We start from the raw sequence: 18,597 nt of genomic DNA on the forward strand, positions 1-18,597 counted from the left end.
TACTGGGAGCATCAGGTTTCTTGCTTTCATGATATTATATCGGCTTCTCCATTTACAATTATGTTGTGTTTTTCTTCATTCAGTACTTGCTTTGCTGTGGACTTCTAATGAATCTGATATTGAAGCTCATCCTATAAAATTTTTTTTCTAAATATAGACAATTCATAAACATTTTACATAAATATTTTATAAAATGTTATGCTGTATCTAAAAATGTCAGAGTATGTAATCATGCTAGTTTCAAAACTTTTTTCACAATTATTTTTTAGAACACCAAACCATGCCCCTACGAAAGTACTAGTCTACTGAGGTAGGGGAAGGTTGTCACGGGAGATGGGAAATACCGAACGCTCTATATTGACGAGGCATTTTGATGTATATGCAGCAGGAATGGAAAAGGAGGGAGTTTCATGCATGCCTGTGTATTTCTCCTTTTCCCATAGGCTTATAAAGGAGATGGCTTTTTTGTTGGATGAACGTACATAGTGCTGCATGCTAATTCTTTCTGTTTCTGACTAAAATGCTACTACTTTTAAATCCAACAAACATGTTAAGAACCACCTCAGAGCCATCTGTGTTCATGTTAGCAGAAATCACCTACAGGTTTGCTTCTCTAGAATTCAAAGCATAGCAAATATAAAATATCCCGCTCCATGAAGTGTAAGATGAATTCCCAGCCGCTCTCTGGGTACAAAGTTTACTGGGCAAGTCTGGGCAGCTGGATTCGTGCCAACACAAAGAATAATCATAGAAACAGGTACAAAGAATAATCACAGAAATAGGTATAAAGATGTTTGCAAACCAGCAGCACGAGCTTCCCCAAATTAGGGCCGGTTTTCCACCGGCAACCACCAAACGTGATGTATGTATCTTTCAGGTGGAGGATACATTTGTCTATCATCTTTCACGCCTCCGTTCCATAACATTCAAAGTGCATCGGGCATGAAAGATACACAGAGCTTGGAACAGTAATAAGGGATCCGAGTATGTTTCTTCCTGAAGGTTTTCTATCTTCGGACATCCGACCACCTCTGACAGCGTATGTTTGTGGTAAACTAGGTTCAGGACTTAGGACGGTAACCTGCAGGAAACTGGGATGTGGAAAGTTTATTTTTACTCTGTAGAGCAGAGGCCTGACCTCACATTCACTGACCTCGCAGAGGCAGGCCACCCCACCTAGAAAGCGCGTGTTGACCATTTACTCTGAGGAATCAGAATTACATATACTATATAGACTCATAGTACAGAATTGTAATCTTTTACCAAAAAAAATCTCTGTATGTCACATGTACAGATTAGACAGCTAGAGGATTGAACATTCCTAACCAAGAAAGGAAGAAGCCATCGTTATCAAGTCTGAGCTCGTACTGCTGCCACAGGACAGACCAGTAAATGGGGGGGTGAGGTCCTGGGGCACGGAATAGCAACTTTATTTGGAAAGCCAGCAGACCGAGAAGATGGCAGGCTAATGTCCCAGAGAACCATCGTGCCCAAGTCAGAATTCAGGCTTCTTTTATACTAAAAAGGGGGCGGGGGGTGTGGTTGGTTCTCGCAGATGTCTTTGTGTTGCAGTCCTTTGTTCTTGCATCTGTCCAGGTAGGTCAGGTCTTGATGTTCCTGTAAACCTCCAACAAGACGAATGTTATTCTCTGTTCTGCAACTTTTTATCTCTATAGGAGTGGAAAAGTGTTACACCCTTAAAGGTCAGAGCCTTGAGAATGGGCTTTCCTGTATATTTCAGGCTCTAGGCAACATTTTTAACTTGAAGCTAAAGCAATAGACCAGCGGTCCCCAACTGTTTTGGCACCAGGGACCGGTTTCATGGAAGACAGTTTTTCTACAGACCGGAGTTGGGGGTGACGGTCAAATAGTCCTGCGAGCAATGGGGAGTGGCGGATGACGCTTGAAGCTTCGCTCACTTGCCCACCACTTGCTTCCTGCTGTGTGGCCCTGTTCCTAACAGGCTGCAGACCAGTAACCGTCGGCGACCTGGGGGTTGGGAACCCCTGCAATAGAATACAAAGGTTTAAGTTAAAAACAGATCCAAAATGGAGTCAGATTTGTTCTTATGTATTACAGTATCATTTTCCTGAAGATTCTGTCTTTGTTTAAAAATTTTTATTGGAGTATGGTTGATTTGCAATGTTGTGTTATTTTCAGGTGTACAGCAAAGCGAATCAGTTATACATATACATATATCCTCTCTTTTTTAGATCTTTTCCCATCTAGGTTGTCAGAGTATTGAGTAGAGTTCCCTGTGCTCTACAGTAGGTCCTTATTAGTTATCTGTTTTATATACAGTACTGTGTATGTGTCAGTCCCAGTCTTCCAGTGTATCACTTCCCCCATGTTTCCCCTTGGGTAACCGTAAGTTTGGTTTTGATACCTGTGAAGACTTGACTGGGGGGGAGATGAGATTGGTTTTAGGAAGAATGCTTTTGCTCTAATGCTGAAAACACCCCAGACCAACTATAGCAAGTTAAGTAATCTCTATCCAGGGCCCTATGTAAACAGGAAGGTGCATACTTAATGCAGAGTGAGGGTTCTCTGTCTGCTGCCTTACAAATATACTGCATTTAACGTTCTCTAACATTGTCTGAACTTGTTGTAACCTGGGAACGTTGAGAAAGTCCCAAAGCCGGTAATCACTACACTAAGATTTTTAAGCCTAGGTGACCCATGATTCTAAGCTTAAAAGCATCAGGGGACAAAATACTGGTCCACCTTCTCCCTGAGATTCCAAGGACTGAAGAAGCCTTGAGTGTCTGTGAACTCCATGTCACCCAAACAATTTAAGGAAGAATTGCCATGACTTCAATGAAGAGAAGTTTGAATCAAGAATTTCTAGAGTGACACAAAGAAATGAGAAAACATATCTCAAATAAAAAGAAAACTATTCAGGGTTAATTTACAGGGTTCTCTGTAATTATCCTCTTATTTTTGTTTTCATGTATAAACTAAACCAGTAATAATCCAGGTTGTGATGAACACTTCCAATATAAAAGGATAGAAGTTACTTGTGCAGGTCATACTGACCTTATACAAGCATGAGTACATAGAATAACCACTTGTGGGACTTCCCTGGTGGCGCAGTGGTTAAGAATCCACCTGCCAATGCAGGGGACACGGGTTTGAGCCCTGATCTGGGAAGATCCCGCATGCTGTGGAGCAACTAAGCCCGTGCACCACAACTACTGAGCCCACGTGCTGCAACTACTGAAGCCTGCGTGCCTAGAGCCCGTGCTCCACAACAAGAGAAGCCACTGCAATGAGAAGCCCGCCCGCTGCAACTAGAGAAAGCCCGCGTGCAGCAACGAAGACCCAACGCGGCCAAAACTAAATAAAAATAAATAAATTTGTAAAGAAAGGCGTCAATGAAGTCATCTATGGTTTTATTTTCATTTACATTTTATCGTTTCATTTACTTTAAATCTTTGGATTTTATCAGCAAAATCTATTTTAATTCATAACTTAAAATAATGGATCAACCTTACGTAGTTTACAATATAAGACACTACTGGTTGAATTATTCCTTCATAAAAGAAGCTTTGTTACTAAACTTTAATATTAGAATTTAAGCTTAAATATTCTCTCTAAAATTTTGCCTTCAGTTACAAGGTCTCCCATACATTAAACTGACAGATTCTTTCAATCCAGCAACAACTGTTGTTTTCCTTGCCCCAGTGAAAAATAAACTGCAGGAGATTCCTGGATTAACAGGAGAGATTGGGTCCATATGCATATAGTTGTCTCCTACTGCAAACTCTCTGGTCATTACATGTGTTACATGATTGAGTGTAGTTGCCAGATTATTTCCTAGGATGTAATTTGTGTTTCTGCATTGACTTAAAGACTGAAATATTGGGGCTTCCCTGGTGGCGCAGTGGTTGAGAGTCCACCTGCCGATGCAGGGGACACGGGTTCATGCCCCGGTCCGGGAAGATCCCACATGCCGCGGAGCGGCTGGGCCCGTGAGCCATGGCCACTGAGCCTGCGCGTCCGGAGCCTGTGCTCCGCGGTGGGAGAGGCCACAGCGGTGAGAGGCCCGCGTACCGCAAAAAAAAAAAAAAAAGACTGAAATATTAAAGACTCATAAATTAATGAAGGCCTCCTCAGATAATTGTATCAGAATCAAGTACTTAGGTTGAACCTCTCTGCTGGACAAACAGGCTCATTTGGCAGACACAGAGTGAGAATGCCGTGTGGCTTTCACTACATTTAAAATTTTTCATTTGACCTCAGGGTAAAAAGAAAAAATAGATACACTCTACTACAAATGATTTGACAAAAGCCATTGGAGCAAGTGACCCTTGCTTTTTGCTTCATGTGATGTTTTTTTAGTTTATTTTATTCAACTATAGTTGATTTACAATGTTGTGTTAATTTCTGCTGTACAGCAAAGTGATTCAGTTATACATATTTGTACATTCTTTTTCATATTCTTTTCCATTATGGTTTATCACAGGGTATTGAATAGAGTTCCCTCTGGTAGACAGTAGGACCTTGTTGTTGATCCATCGCATATATACTAGTTTGCATCTGTTAACCCCAAACTCCTAATCCTTTCCTCCCCCACCCCCTCCCCCTTTACAACCACAAGTCTGTTCTCTTTGTCTGTAAGTCTGCTGCTGTTTTGTAAATAAGTTCATTTATATCATTTTTAGACTCCACATATAAGCAATATCATATGGTATTTGTATTTCTCTGACTGACTTCACTCACTATGATCATCTCTAGGTCCATCCATGTTGTTGCAAATGACATTATCTCATTCTTTTTCATGGCTGAGTAATACTCCATTGTATGTATGTACCACATCTTGTTTATCCATTCATCTACTTATGGACACCTAGGTTGCTTCCATGCCTTGGCTATTATGAATAGTGCTGCTATGAACGTTGGGGTGCATGTATCTTTTTGGATGATAGTTTTGTCTGGATATATGCTCAGGAGTGGGATTCCTGGGTCATACGGTAGCTCTATTTTTAGTTTTCTGAGGAACCTCCGTACTGCTCCCCATAGTGGCTGCACTGATGTCCATTCCCACCAATAGTGCAGGAGGGCTCCCTCCTTGGTGTGACTTCCTATTCCCTGAATTCTTTCTCTTTTAGTCCGTGCTCCTTGGTTTGTTTCTTTCCTTCTGCTCCATTTGTCAGTATCTCCACGTAGTATCTTCCATTTTCCTCACAAGATCAACAGTCATAGCAACTGCAAACAATGACAACACCAAAGTTCCCAAATCTACAGACATTTCAGGTGACATTCACTCTGCCCTCACCTCCTTCTCCACCATCTGCCTCTATTCCTTGTTTCAGTCCTGTAGTTTGCACACCTCCTTGTTGGGGATAATTCTTTGTGAGGCCTCTGCTATCAGGGAGCGACGTCTGTCCTCACTTCTTCTGTCGTTTCCCTTTTCTCCTGGCTTTCGTCCTCTTGAGAGACTGTAGTGAACACATGTGCAAGCCTGTTTTCATCGTGTATTTACCCGATTTCTTTGTAATTGAACCCTCTTGCCTCCGTGCTCCCTTATTTCTCCATAAGATTTGGGGTAGATCCAGCTTCTCCTGAATCATGACGTTTGTCTTCTCTTGCCTGCGCCCCCAATATTCTTTTCTAATGCCGTGCATTCAACTCCCTTTTCTAAAAGCCACTCCCAGACTTCTGTCTTCATTTCAGAGCTTCCTGAGAATGCACATTGCTTTCCAAAAGGTTCAACATTGTCATGTCTCTTTGGGTATCTGATAGCATCTCAAACTGGATAAGTCAGTGGTGATTTTATGAGCTTTTTAAAAGTTAGAGTTGATTATTATAACTCTATGTATTATATAACAGTTTCAGGCGTACAGCATATTTTATAGATTATAATCCATTTAAAGTTATTATAAATTATTGGCTATACTCCCTGTGTTCTACATTGTGTCTTTGTACCTTATTTATCTTATACATAATGTATGGTCTTTCTTCAGCCATCTGAGCCTAGCAAATTTGTTTTACAGTTTATTTAGAGATCATGGTGCCAATTAACTGGGAGAAATTATTTCTCATAAATTAGAAATATAGATGAGGGCAACTATTAAAAGGGAATTTCATCTTCTAATATGAAATCTAGGCTTTACGATCTCCTAGGGAACCGTCAGTGTCTATGTTTCTTCCCATTTTTACATGGCATTGGGAGCAGCCTTAAGAACCATTAAATATGCTTTCACAGTACAAAATGCTTAGAGCCTCCATAAAATGAACATGTTAAAAATAAAATTTGGAAATCAGTGCAAGTGTGCTGAATGAGGAGACATGTATATTGAGAGGGTCACCAAGAGAAGGTGTTCCAGTGGTTTCACAGTAAATAAAAACTCAATCTCAGGAGTGCCCCCCCCCGTTTTTGTTTTTTTTTTTTGCGGTACGCGGGCCTCTCACTGCTGCGGCCTCTCCCGTTGCGGAGCACAGGCTCCGGACGCGCAGGCTCAGCGGCCATGGCTCACGGGCCCAGCCGCTCCGCGGCAAGTGGGATCTTCCCGGACCGGGGCACGAACCCGTGTCCCCTGCATCGGCAGGCGGACTCTCAACCTCTGCGCCACCAGGGAAGCCCAGGAGTCCCCTTTTAATTAAAGTGGAATTTAAGAATATTTCAAAGTGTACTACTTATTGCATAGTTTAAAGTGTAAGATTATTTTTCCTGTTTATGAGAATAAGCCATGAGATAAAAGAGGAATTCTCATGAAAACATATAACACAAAAACACTTGAGAATTTCTCTCTGGTGAACTTATTCATGATTTATGCATAATTCCATTGGATTTTATTTCACAAGGACTTTTATTTGCATTAATTCAATATCCTTTTGTACCTAGTTTGATTCTGAAATGTCTGAGAATCTACAACATTTTTGATAAAAGTCCTATTCAGAGGAGAACATCACACCATTATTTATAACACACAGTCCTTTAAATTGGATGGAAGTGCAGCTGGCATCATGATTACATGTGTACATGTGTTATCCTGCAACTGGAGATGATAAAGATCTCGATTCTGTGCTCAAACGTGGGTCTGGTTATCGGGACATGGTTATGGTCTAGCACAAGTCAGAATACAGAGATAAGCTCTCCACATTCCAGGGTCCACCTTTCTTGGAGCAGCGTTATATTTTATCTAGAACATTCCGCAGTTCCTCACTTTGCAGGTTTGGAGTCAAACACCCATGAGATCTTCCCCATTCTGGTTCACTTAGCCAATGACTCTGTGTAGACTTTGCCCTTTTAGCATATAATGGCTATAGGACAGTTGAACCCAAGGAGATGCGAACAGAAACCTAACTGCCTTGTTTTAAGAGCATCCCGGTGTTGCCTTGACTCCACTGTAATCCCCAGGGTTTCAGTGCTGTCTAGGTGGAATGCCAGGTCCGGTAGGCCATCAAGGTGGGTAGCTTTCAATACACGAGAATGCACGTCCAAGAAAATGAATGCAGTGTCCCGATACTTCAGCTTAGCATTGAAAAGTAAAACCCCATCTGCTTGGATAGAGTTCCAACTACCCAGGATCTTCCTAGAGGCCGTTAAATGCAAAGTTGTAAAATTTACTGGACCCTCTTTATTGAACTATTTTTAGCAGGCTAGAGTGGCACAATATGTTTAGGAAGTGGGGGTCTGTCCCTTCCCCAAACGATGTGAAAGACCGGGCTGTGTTAGACGGGGTAGTAAGAGCAATACAGCTTCAGGGATTTTCCGGTTGTTTTCTTTACTAAATATATTTTCCACATCAGCTGCTTTGAGCTGCGTTGCTGGAACTTTTTTTTACATTCTTTACAAGTACATGTTTTTGGGTGAGTTCAAAAAGATTCGGCTAGGCACTGTCCTTTGAGTGTGGTGATAAAATAGAGGTGACACAGGCTTCAGACCAAGTGTCACTTGCTCCTGGAGGGTTGTCAGGATTTGAGCACCACGTGCTTTCCAGGGAGCACAGGTGACAGGAATCAAATGAAAACCAAGACACTAGTATATGAAAAATAACTCATAAAAATAACTTGTAAAAAATTTGCGGTAAAGAAAACGAGACAGGACTTCCCTGGTGGCACAGTGGTTAAGAATCCACCTGCCAACGGAGGGGACATGGGTTCGATCCCTGGTCCTGGAAGATCCCACATGCCACGGAGCTGCTAAGCCCACGAGCCACAACTACTGAGCCCGCGTGCCACAACTGCTGAAGCCCGCGTGCCTAGAGCCTGTGCTCCGCAACAAGAGAAGCCACTGCAATGAGAAGCCCGCACGCCGCAATGAAGAGTAGCCCCCGCTCGCCGCAACTAGAGAAAGCCCGTGTGCAGCAGCAAAGACCCAACGCAGCCAAAAATAAATAACAAAAGAAAAAACAAAACCCAGTTAAGAAAAAGCAAGCGTAGTCTCTTTTAAAAATAAAAGTGACTATAATATTGGGAACCACAAGGAATGTCTTCCTTAACGTGAAAGTTTTTAATAAAAGGATTAATATCCCTCTGTTTACAAATCTCTCAATCTTTCTCCCAATTTTATTCACATTATGATTATTATTATTTTTTTGGCTCTCAATTCTCAAGAGATTTACTTATACACTTTGGAAAGACAATGTCCGCGAACTGTTGAACCATATTTGAAGTCTGTTTCACTGAGAACGTGGATACTTAGAAAATCAGATTACTTCTGGGTTTGGAAGAACAGTTAGTCCAATCTAAGCATCTTCCTCCTAGTTCAACCATTTTTCCAGCGTTCCACCAAACTATTCATCAGCCTATGCCTGTACATCTCCAGGGTGAGGGGATTCAATGCCTTGAAAAAAACAAACTTGAAAGTATAACTTTTTACTGAAACGTGACTAAAAGGGTAAAACTGTTATAATAGAAAAATGTTGTATCCACATTCATTTAAGGTTAAGAAAAGCCTATCGTTTCTTTCCTTCTCCCAAATTAAATGATAGAAATAATATTTGCTTGCAGTTTTAAATTCCATAACAGTTTTCACATATATTTAATCCAATTACGGTCGCAAAGTTAAAGCAGGTTCCCACAGCTTTAAAAAAACATCTTAACTATATATATTATGAAAGTATCCAACACTAAATAAATGGGCAGTATGTGTGGATCCTTCTGTCTTAGGCATTAAATAATTCCTGTTTGATAAATAAAGGCAATGAAGGTCAGGAGAGACAAATGAATTACCAGAGATACCATTAGAATTCAGATTTCCTCCTTTAAAACTGTATGACCTTTCCAACCTACCATGCTAATTTTCTTGTTCTCCAATAGGAATATTTTTCAAGCTAACTTTTTCCTAATTGTACTTTTTTTCTCCCAGAGGGATATTTATTGCTCTCTATGCCAGTACCTGTTAAAAGACAGTTTAAGAAAGGTACGCTTATGTCATTATGTGCCTGTCTGTATAGTGACATATCACGTGTATCGACGTCAGGACAAAATTTGTTCAAATTCAGCTTTGTTGATGATCTGTTGCATGAATTCACATAAATTACATTTCTTAGGCCTCAGCACTCTGTTCTCTGTGATGTGTATTTTTTTTATCTTTCCAAGTTTTTACTGTCGCAAAGAAACATAACCTATAATTTCAAATTTTAACCAGTTTAAAGTATACGATTTTTTACCTTTTTGTTGATTTTTATTGAGATATAATTTACATATATAACATTGTGTGCATTGAAGGTGTCCAGTGGGTTAATTTGACACATTTGTTTATTGCTTTACGATCACCACCGTGGCTTTAGCGAATGCCTCTGTCCCTTTACATAGTTATTATTATGTTTTTTGTAGTCAGAAGGTTTAAGATCTAGTCTCTTAGGAATTTTGAAGTATATAATACACTATTGTTGACTGTAATCGCTATGCTGTGCATCAGCTCTCCAGAATTTATGCATCTTCTGTTTGTAAGTTTGTATCACTAAACAGCATCTCCACCTACTCCGTACCCTCCCAGTCTCTGGGAACCACCATTCTACTCTCCGATTCTACGAGTTCAGCTTTTTTAGATTCAACACACAAGTAAGATCATACAGTATTTAGACTTGCCCTTCTGTGTCTGGCTTGTCTCACTTAGCATAATGCCCTCAAGGTCCATCCATGTTGTCTCAAAAGGCAAGGTTTCCTTCTTTTTATGGTGAATAATATTCTGCTATGTATATTTACCACATCTTTTTTTAACAAAATTGTATTGGAGTATAGTTGACGTATAATATTGTGTTACTTTTTGCTGTACAGCAAAGTGCATCAGTTATACATATATCCAGTCTTTTTAGGTTCTTTTTGCATATATGTCATTACAGAGTATTGAGTAGAGTTCCCTGTGCTATACAGTAGGTCCTTGTTAGTTATCTATCTATATACAGTAGTGTATATATGTCAGTCCCAATCTCCCAGTTTATGCTTCCCCTGCTTTCCCCCCTGGTAACCATACATTTATTTTCTACTTCTGTGACTCTATATTTGTACCATTTTTTAAGATTCCACATATAAGCAATATATGATATTTGTCATTCTCTGACTTACTTCACTCAGTATGACCATCTCTAGGTCCATCCATGTTGCTGCAAGTGGCATTATTGCATTCTTTTTTATCACTGAGCAATATTCCATTGTGTATATGGACCACATCTTTATCCACTCATCTGTCGATGGGCATTTAGGTTGCTCCCATGTCCTGGCTACTGTAAATAGTGCTGCTATGAACACTGGGGTGCATGTATCTTTTTGAATTTCGGTTTTCTCTCGTATATGCCCAGGACTGGGATTGCTGGGTCATATAGTAGTTGTATTTTTAGTTTTTTAAGGAATCTCCGTACTGTTCTCCATAGTGGCTGCACCAATTTACATTCCCACTAACAGTGTAGGAGGGTTCCCTTTTCTCCACAACCTCTCCAGCATTTATTGTTTGTAGATTTTTTGATGATGGCCATTCTGACCAGTGTGAGGTGGTACCTCATTGTAGTTTTGATTTGCATTTCTCTAATGGTTAGTGATGTTGAGCATCTTTTCATTTGCTTTTTAGCCATCTGTAATGTCTTCTTTGGAGAAATGTCTATTTAGATCTTCTGCCCATATTTTGATTGGGTTGTTTTTGTTGATACTGAGCTGCATGATACTGAGATGTCTTAGGCATTAAATAATCCTTTGTTTGTATTATTTTGGAGATGAATCCCTTGGTTGCTTCATTTGCAAATGTTTTCTCCCTTTCTGAGGGTTTTTGGTTTTTTTTTTTTTCGTTTTGTTTATGGTTTCCTTTGCTATGCAAAAGGTTATAAATTAAGTTTACCGGTATTGTAGTGAGTATCAGATCTTCGTCCCTTTCTGTGTTTGAACATTCCGTTGAACGGATGGACCACATTTTGTTTATCTCTTCATCTGCTGATGTACATTTGCACTGCTTCCACCTTTCAGTATTATGAATACTAATTCTCTGATCATCCATGTAGATGTATTTGCTTAAATACTTGTTTGCAGTTTTCTAGGGTCTTTATACCTAGGCCTGGAATTGCTAGGTCTTTTCTACTGAGTTTTGCACATTATATTTTTTATTTCAACAGACATAAATATGATTTCCGCAAGCTCACATGACCTCACACTTTGAATGACATTCTTTCTCATTATCCAGTGACTGCTCCTTTGCTCCTTTAAAATGATCATTTTATCCTGCACACAGTAGATAGAGAAGAGCGTATGTGAAAATATAAGCAAAGTGTATTTTGATGTGGAGGTTTATTTGGCATTATCAGTCTATTCCAATCACAAATTGCTGTTATAGCCAGGCCACGTTAAAAATTCCCTTAAATATATGAGGGAGAGCACATTAAAAATGACCCAGGAATTTTAAACCAAGTTGAAACTGAAGTCTATGCCATACACGTGCTATTCATGGCAATTATCACTTTATTGTCTTTCTAACAAGTATTAGGAGTCTTCAGACGTCTGCTTGCGATGTGTCCTTTCTGTACTCCTGAAAGTATGGCAAGATTGAACTGTTTGTGAGTTAACATATTTATTTAAATGTCTACAAGTTTAACTTAGGGTATCTTTTTTGTTGCCCTATTAAAAAACATTAACTCAGTACAAAGATCTAGAAAAAATGTTCACTGAACTATAGTTGAAAGTCACAGCCTATGTATCAATGAAAACCCCAGGTTCCAATTTTTTTTAAAAAGAGAAACTCCTCAGGGATAAATGAAGATGGAGAGCATGTCTCTAAGCCCCTGCAGAAAGCCCTCCCCTTCAGACTCGCAGATCCGTCTTCCATGCAGGAGATCCTAAATTAGGGAACAGGACAGTTGAAGGAGCCCCAGACTGGTCCATGTTCTGTGTTTTTCTGTTGTCTGCATTTGTTTGTGTAGCACAGGGAAGCAGCAGGATGGTATAATTACCACCATCTTTCTTGGAACAAATTAATCTGCACTCACCTGCAGGGAGTCAATGAAGCAGAAAAGACCCCAGTGGAGAAATATTTCTTTTGTGCAGCAAAGCTCAAACCTAGTTTAAACCTTGAAACGCCAACGTATAATTTATCTCATTGTTCTCTGACTATCAGCAATTAAGGTAACAGGTAAAAATAGGACATTGGAAGGGGTTTCTAAACACTTGGTGGAGGCTGGCTCGTGTTTGCTCTGTTTAAATGTATCACCCACACCTGTCTGCCGGTTTGGAGACAGCGGACTTCTCATCAATTCCCATTTTCTTCCACAAGATTTGGAGCTCATGGTTGATAGAAAATAACCAGCGTGTTGCATTTTTTCCCCCTTTGTAGATTTTTTTTCTTTCGTTATTTTACGAGGAAGTTTCACTTTCCTTTATTTTTCTCATAAAAATGAGTGCATTTGGATGGGATTTGTAATGCAAGATGTATTTCGAACTAAATGAAAATGAAAACAAAACACATTACGATGTGGGATATGCAGGAAAAGAAATAGAAAAATTGGTCTTGGGATGCTTGCGTTAGTTAAAAAAAAAGTCTCAGAGAAAATATCTAAGCTTCCACTTTAAAAGCCAGAAAAAATAAGAGCAAATTAAATCTAAAATAAGTGGAAGGAAAGAAATAATAAAGAGCAGAACAAAAATCAATGAGAAAAAAAAAAAAATCAATGAGAGACAAAACTGTTAAACAGTGGATGAAACCGATTAAATCCAAAGCTGTTTCTTTGGAAAGTTCAGTAAAATTGATTAATTTCTAGCCATCTAGTCAGGAGGAAGAAAAGAGGTAAGACACAAATAGATAAACGAGGGGCACTGCTAAGGCTTCATAAATATTGATGTAATAATTAGTGACTTTTATGAACAGGTTAATACCGATACATCTGGCAACTTAAAGAATCAGTGAACAAATTATATAAAAGATGCAAATTCCTAAAACTCACACAAGAAAAAAAAATAACATATCGTCCTGTGTATATTTAACAAATATAATTTGCAGTGAAGTAGTTTCCAAAGAAAACTTGAAACAAAAATGTCTTACTAGGCGAATCCTAAAAAAAAAAAAAAGATGTATGGAATAAAACTACTGAATACAGGCAAAATCGTCTAGAAAATAGAATGTGAGAAAATGCTTTCTAAGTCATTTTAGGAGGCTAGTAGAATCAGAACCTAAAGAAGAAATTATAATAAAAAGAAACTACAGACGAATAAATCTAGTAAATCTAGGTGTAAAAATCCTTAACAAAATAATAGAATAGTAGAATCTACTGATGTATGAAAACTATCATACATCTTGCCCAAGTTGGGTTTAAGCATAGGAATGTATGGTTGGTTTCGCACTCAGTAACCCATCAGGATAAGTCAACATATTCATAGAATAAAAATGAGATTCCAAGTGAAAAGAATAATAACAATTTGCTAAGAGTAACTGAAATAGAAAAGGCAGTTGACAAAACTGAAATATAAAAGCTAAACATAGAATTTTTCTGTAAGAAATTATAAGACAATTGGTGACCTTCCGTTAGGCGAAGATCTTGTAGGTAGGACACAAAACACATAGACCTTAAAGGAAAACTATAAGTTGTGTTTCATTAATATTTAAAATTTCCATTTTTAAAGACTTCAGAGTGTGATATGAATCCACAAATTGGGGGAAAGAATTTACAAAATAAAGGGTTTCTTTTTAAAAAAATTTTTCAGCGGACTATAGAAAGAACACTCAGAAATGAACAAGAAGATCAGCACAAAATGATTTAAATGGCCGAACAGTTTAAGCAGACATTTTATCCAATAAATTTGCAAATAACCCAGTTAAGCCGACTGTGCTGTTTTCCCCACGGGGACCCGATGTCCAGTAGCTGCAAACAACAGCCTCCTCGGTAGTGTATGCAGCCTGTCGCCTGTATGGGTTGCCCTAAGGGACCTTGGATTCAGCCCTTTCCCGTGCACATTCATGACTGGCCTGCTGTCCCCAATCGAGGCACCAGACAGGTGTGCGTGGTGCCTTTGGAAAGCCCCAGGGCACAGTGGCCAGGGTCCACAGGGGCCAAGTCATAATGTCCACTGGCACCAAGCTGCAGAACGAGGAACGTGTGATTGAGGCCAAGTTCAAGTTCCCTGGCCACCAGAAGATCCACATCTCCAAGAAATGGGGATTTACTAAGTTTAATGCGGATGAATTTGAAAACATGGTGGCAGAAAAGCGGCTCATCCTGGATGGCTGTGAGGTTACATACATCCCCAGTTGTGTCCCTCTGGCCAAATGGTGGGCCCTGCACTCATGAGAGCCTTGGCACTGTGCCCTCCTTACTCATGCCCACCAAGAAATCCTACTTTCTTGTCAAAAAAAAAAAAAAAAGAAAAATGCAAAAAACCAATAAACACCTAAAGTATAATCAATATCACTAGTCATTAGGAAAGCAAATTAAAACTACAAGTTACTGCTGCACATACACTAGGGGGGCTAAAATTAAAAAGGCTGATGATACCAAGTGTTGGTGATGATGTGAATCACCTGGAAGAATTCTCCATGTGGGTGGAAAAGTAATATTGGAAAGACGCTTTGGACAGTGATTTCACTTTTTTTTTTTGCGGTACGCGGGCCCCTCACTGCTGCGACCCCTCCCGCTGCGGAGCACAGGCTCCGGACGCGCAGGCCCAGCGGCCATGGCCCATGGGCCCAGCCGCTCCTTGGCATGTGGGATCCTCCCGGACCGGGGCACGAACCCGCGTCCCCTGCATCAGCAGGCAGACCCCCAACCACTGCACCACCAGGGAAGACCCGATTTCACTTTTTTTAAATAAAATTAAATATACGCTCCACATAAAATCATCCTGCAATGCCTCTCCAGGTATTTCTCCAAGAAAATTAAAGACTCTTTTACTCACGGCCAGCACAGCATCGTCTATGCCTTTTTAACTCATAACAAACAAAAACGGGAAACAACCCAAGTGTCTGTCCCCCGGTCAATGGATGGTCCTGTTTCCGCAAGATGGATCACTTCTCTCCAATAAAAGAAAAAAACAACAAACTACAAAGATTCACAATAGGAATGAGTCTCAAAAACATTGACCTCAGTGAAAGAAGCCAGGCAGAAAAAGGAGACTCACTTCGATGAATTTCTCAAGAAAAATGAGTTACTTGGAGAAACCTAGGAGCCATCGTGGGGAAGGATGGGGTGGGAGGCTCACTGCAGTGGGACACCTGGGAATGTGGAGGGGATTGAAAGGGTCCCCATCTTGGTTGTGATGACTTTCACATGTTTACGTGTATTTCTCAGAACCTCTCAAGTTCTATGGTTTCTCACTGAAGTTTTAGTAGTGATTTTATTGTACATCAGTCGTTGATTAATGAAGATGGTTTAAAAAAATTTCAGAAGACAGCACAGATCGGGGAGGGGGTGTCTATGAGCAGTCTCACTTTGAAGAGCCTCCTTGGAGGGAAATCCCACTTGCTTCTGTGTGGGAAGGGTGGTATCCCGAAAGCTTCCCGGATTCTAGCTGTGCTGTGAGGCCACCACGGGGGATTGCCAGCTGAGAGGATGAAGAGCAAAATCGAGTGGAAAGGGCTTCCCTGGTGGCGCAGTGGTTGACAGTCCGCCTGCCGATGCAGGGGACACGGGTTCGTGCCCCGGTCCGGGAAGATCCCACATGCCGCGGAGCGGCTGGGCCCGTGAGCCGTGGCCGCTGAGCCTGCGCATCTGGAGCCTGTGCTCCGCAACGGGAGAGGCCACGGCGGTGAGAGGCCCGCGTACCGCAAAAAAAAAAAAAAAAAATCGAGTGGAAAGCTGCATGTCTATCAAACCCAACCCCAAATTTATACATTTATTCCCCCAAACCAACTCCATTTTCTAACTGGAAAAAAAGTGTGTCCTATCTTTATGGCAACTTTGACCTTAGAGTTTTCATCTCCCCCTTTGTCTTAAGCTATAATGGATTTTTTTTACTATAGTCAGTAATCTTGACTGAACCATTTCTCTCTAAACTTGAAAAGGAAGAAGAGGTGGGGGGGGGGAATGTTAGCTTGTGCGCCATGTATATAGAAGCGTTCTCTTTACATTGAACTAAATAGCTCTTAAAAATTAAGCCTGATTAGCCAATAATATTTTTTAAAAAGAATTAGATTACTTCACAAGGTGTAAAGATGATTGGCAGCTTCAGGGAAATTGCTTCCTCTGGGATTTGATCAACACGATGAGAAATAGAAACCTAAAATCATTAGGGGGTCACGGTTTTTTCAGTTCTTTTCAAACGTGTAAGTGGGGTAAAGAAATTAAGCATTGAATAAAGATGTTAAAAAAAAAGAAATTAAGCATTGAAGCATGGTTTTAAAACTCAGAATGAATGCACTGCAGTCAAATTCCAATTCTAGCCTTCATTTTCATTTTGATTACTGAACAACCCACGTCAAATCAGTGAATTTGGTAAATAATAATAATAATGGTCATAGTAATAATAGACATCAGGGCCTTTTGGGAATTAAAGCTGAGCTATGTCATCTATCTTCTCATTTGTTTCGGACTTAAAAAATAAGATTGACCTTAAGTGAACTCATGAAATGTGCTCTATGGTCATTATGTCAAACTTGGTTGAAGCGTGTGGCATCGATACATTAACTTTTATGGATAAAAGAGTCCTTCAGATCTTACTCATTTCTTTAACAGATTGTTCACTGTAAAATAAGTGTTGGTCAGGTGGTCTGAAAGGTCATGGAGGCTAAGAGATGTCTGTGTGCCCCGGTTAGACCACAACAAAGAAGTAAGATAGGCTCTTTTTTTTTTTCCCCGAAAGCTCAACTGTCATTCAAAGAAAGAAAACTTAAATGATGGCTTAAGGTAGATAGCAGTGAACAGGAGGATTGCAAGAGGAGAATATATTGCATCTTGCTTGTTTAAGTTTGCAAAGAAAAAAAAGACTAGCCAAGAAGCGGAAGGAGGTAACTCCAACACACGTTGGCTGTGGGAGTAAAAGGCTCTTTTATACACGCCTTCCATGGAAGAGAAAAGGAATTCCGAGCCCCGCCCTTGCCCAAAAAAACCCCAGGAAGAATATTAAATCAGCATCCATCCTAAAATGCCAGCTATCGAATGCGGTCTCCCCTGTGCAGATGAAGTGGTAAGATTTATGAGAAAGTTGGTCCTCCATTAGAAGAAATGTATTATCAGACAAATGTAAATTTGGAAGTGAGAACAGAGTATAAAGCTCCAACTCATGATTTCTGAGTCAGAGTTTTGTCTGTGTGCTTCCATGGGAACAGAAGTCTTTGCAGGGCACCTGTCATCTCAGGATGGAAACCCCACATCCCATCTTTCTTGCTGTGAGCTGAGATCCTGGGACTCGGTTCTCGGGGGGTAACCTGGGGCAATTTGCATGCAATGCTTCCTAAAACAGAAAGCGTGTTCCTTCTTTGTTTTTCCTGGTGCCTTAAAGAAAAAGTTTCCCAACCCATGCCCTAGCGGATAGCAAATGCTTATGGGAAAGGAAAGTAGTGTATACTTTTCTCTCTGTTTTCCTAGCATAGCCTGAAAGAATGTGCATATAAGCTAAGCACTCAATAAAATAAAATTATAATGTTCCGCTTTGTAATTAAATTCTTCCTATGACAAGATTACTTCTACCTTCATATCCCACCCCTCTAGGTGGACACAAAGCATGGAGCTGATCTCCCTGTGCTATGCGGCTGCTTCCCACTAGCTATCTATTTTACATTTGGTAGTGTATATATGTCCATGCCTCTCTCTCACTTCATCCCAGCTTACCCTTCCCCCTCCCCGTGTCCTCAAGTCCATTCTCTATGTCTGCATCTTAATTCCTGTCCTGCCCCTAGGTTCTTCAGAACTTTTTTTTTTTTAGATTCCATATATACGTGTTAGCATACGGTATTTGTTTTTCTCTTTCTGACTTACTTCACTCAGTATGACAGACTCTAGGTCCATCCACCTCACTATAAATAACAATTTCATTTCCTTTTATGGCTGAGTAATAGTCCATTGTATATACGTGCCACTTCTTCTTTACCCATTCATCTGTCGATGGACACTTAGGTTGCTTCCATGTCCTGGCTATTGTAAATAGAGCTGCAGTGAACATTGTGGTACATGACTCTTTTTGAATTATGGTTTTCTCAGGGTATATAACCAGCAGTAGGATTGCTGGGTCATTGGTGGTAGT

At 40.2% G+C, this 18,597-nt stretch overlaps 1 non-coding gene across 1 annotated transcript; it reads left to right on the forward strand.

Moving 5' to 3' along the window:
* Nucleotides 1-14,229: 14,229 nt before the first annotated feature.
* On the forward strand, nt 14,230-14,363 carry LOC137217673 (small nucleolar RNA SNORA70). Its single transcript, XR_010940178.1, has one exon. It is a non-coding gene; the product is annotated as a small nucleolar RNA SNORA70 (small nucleolar RNA).
* The last annotated feature ends 4,234 nt before the right edge of the window (nt 14,364-18,597 follow it).

Source organism: Pseudorca crassidens, chromosome X (assembly GCF_039906515.1).
Source record: "Pseudorca crassidens isolate mPseCra1 chromosome X, mPseCra1.hap1, whole genome shotgun sequence".
Lineage (NCBI taxonomy): Eukaryota > Metazoa > Chordata > Mammalia > Artiodactyla > Delphinidae > Pseudorca > Pseudorca crassidens.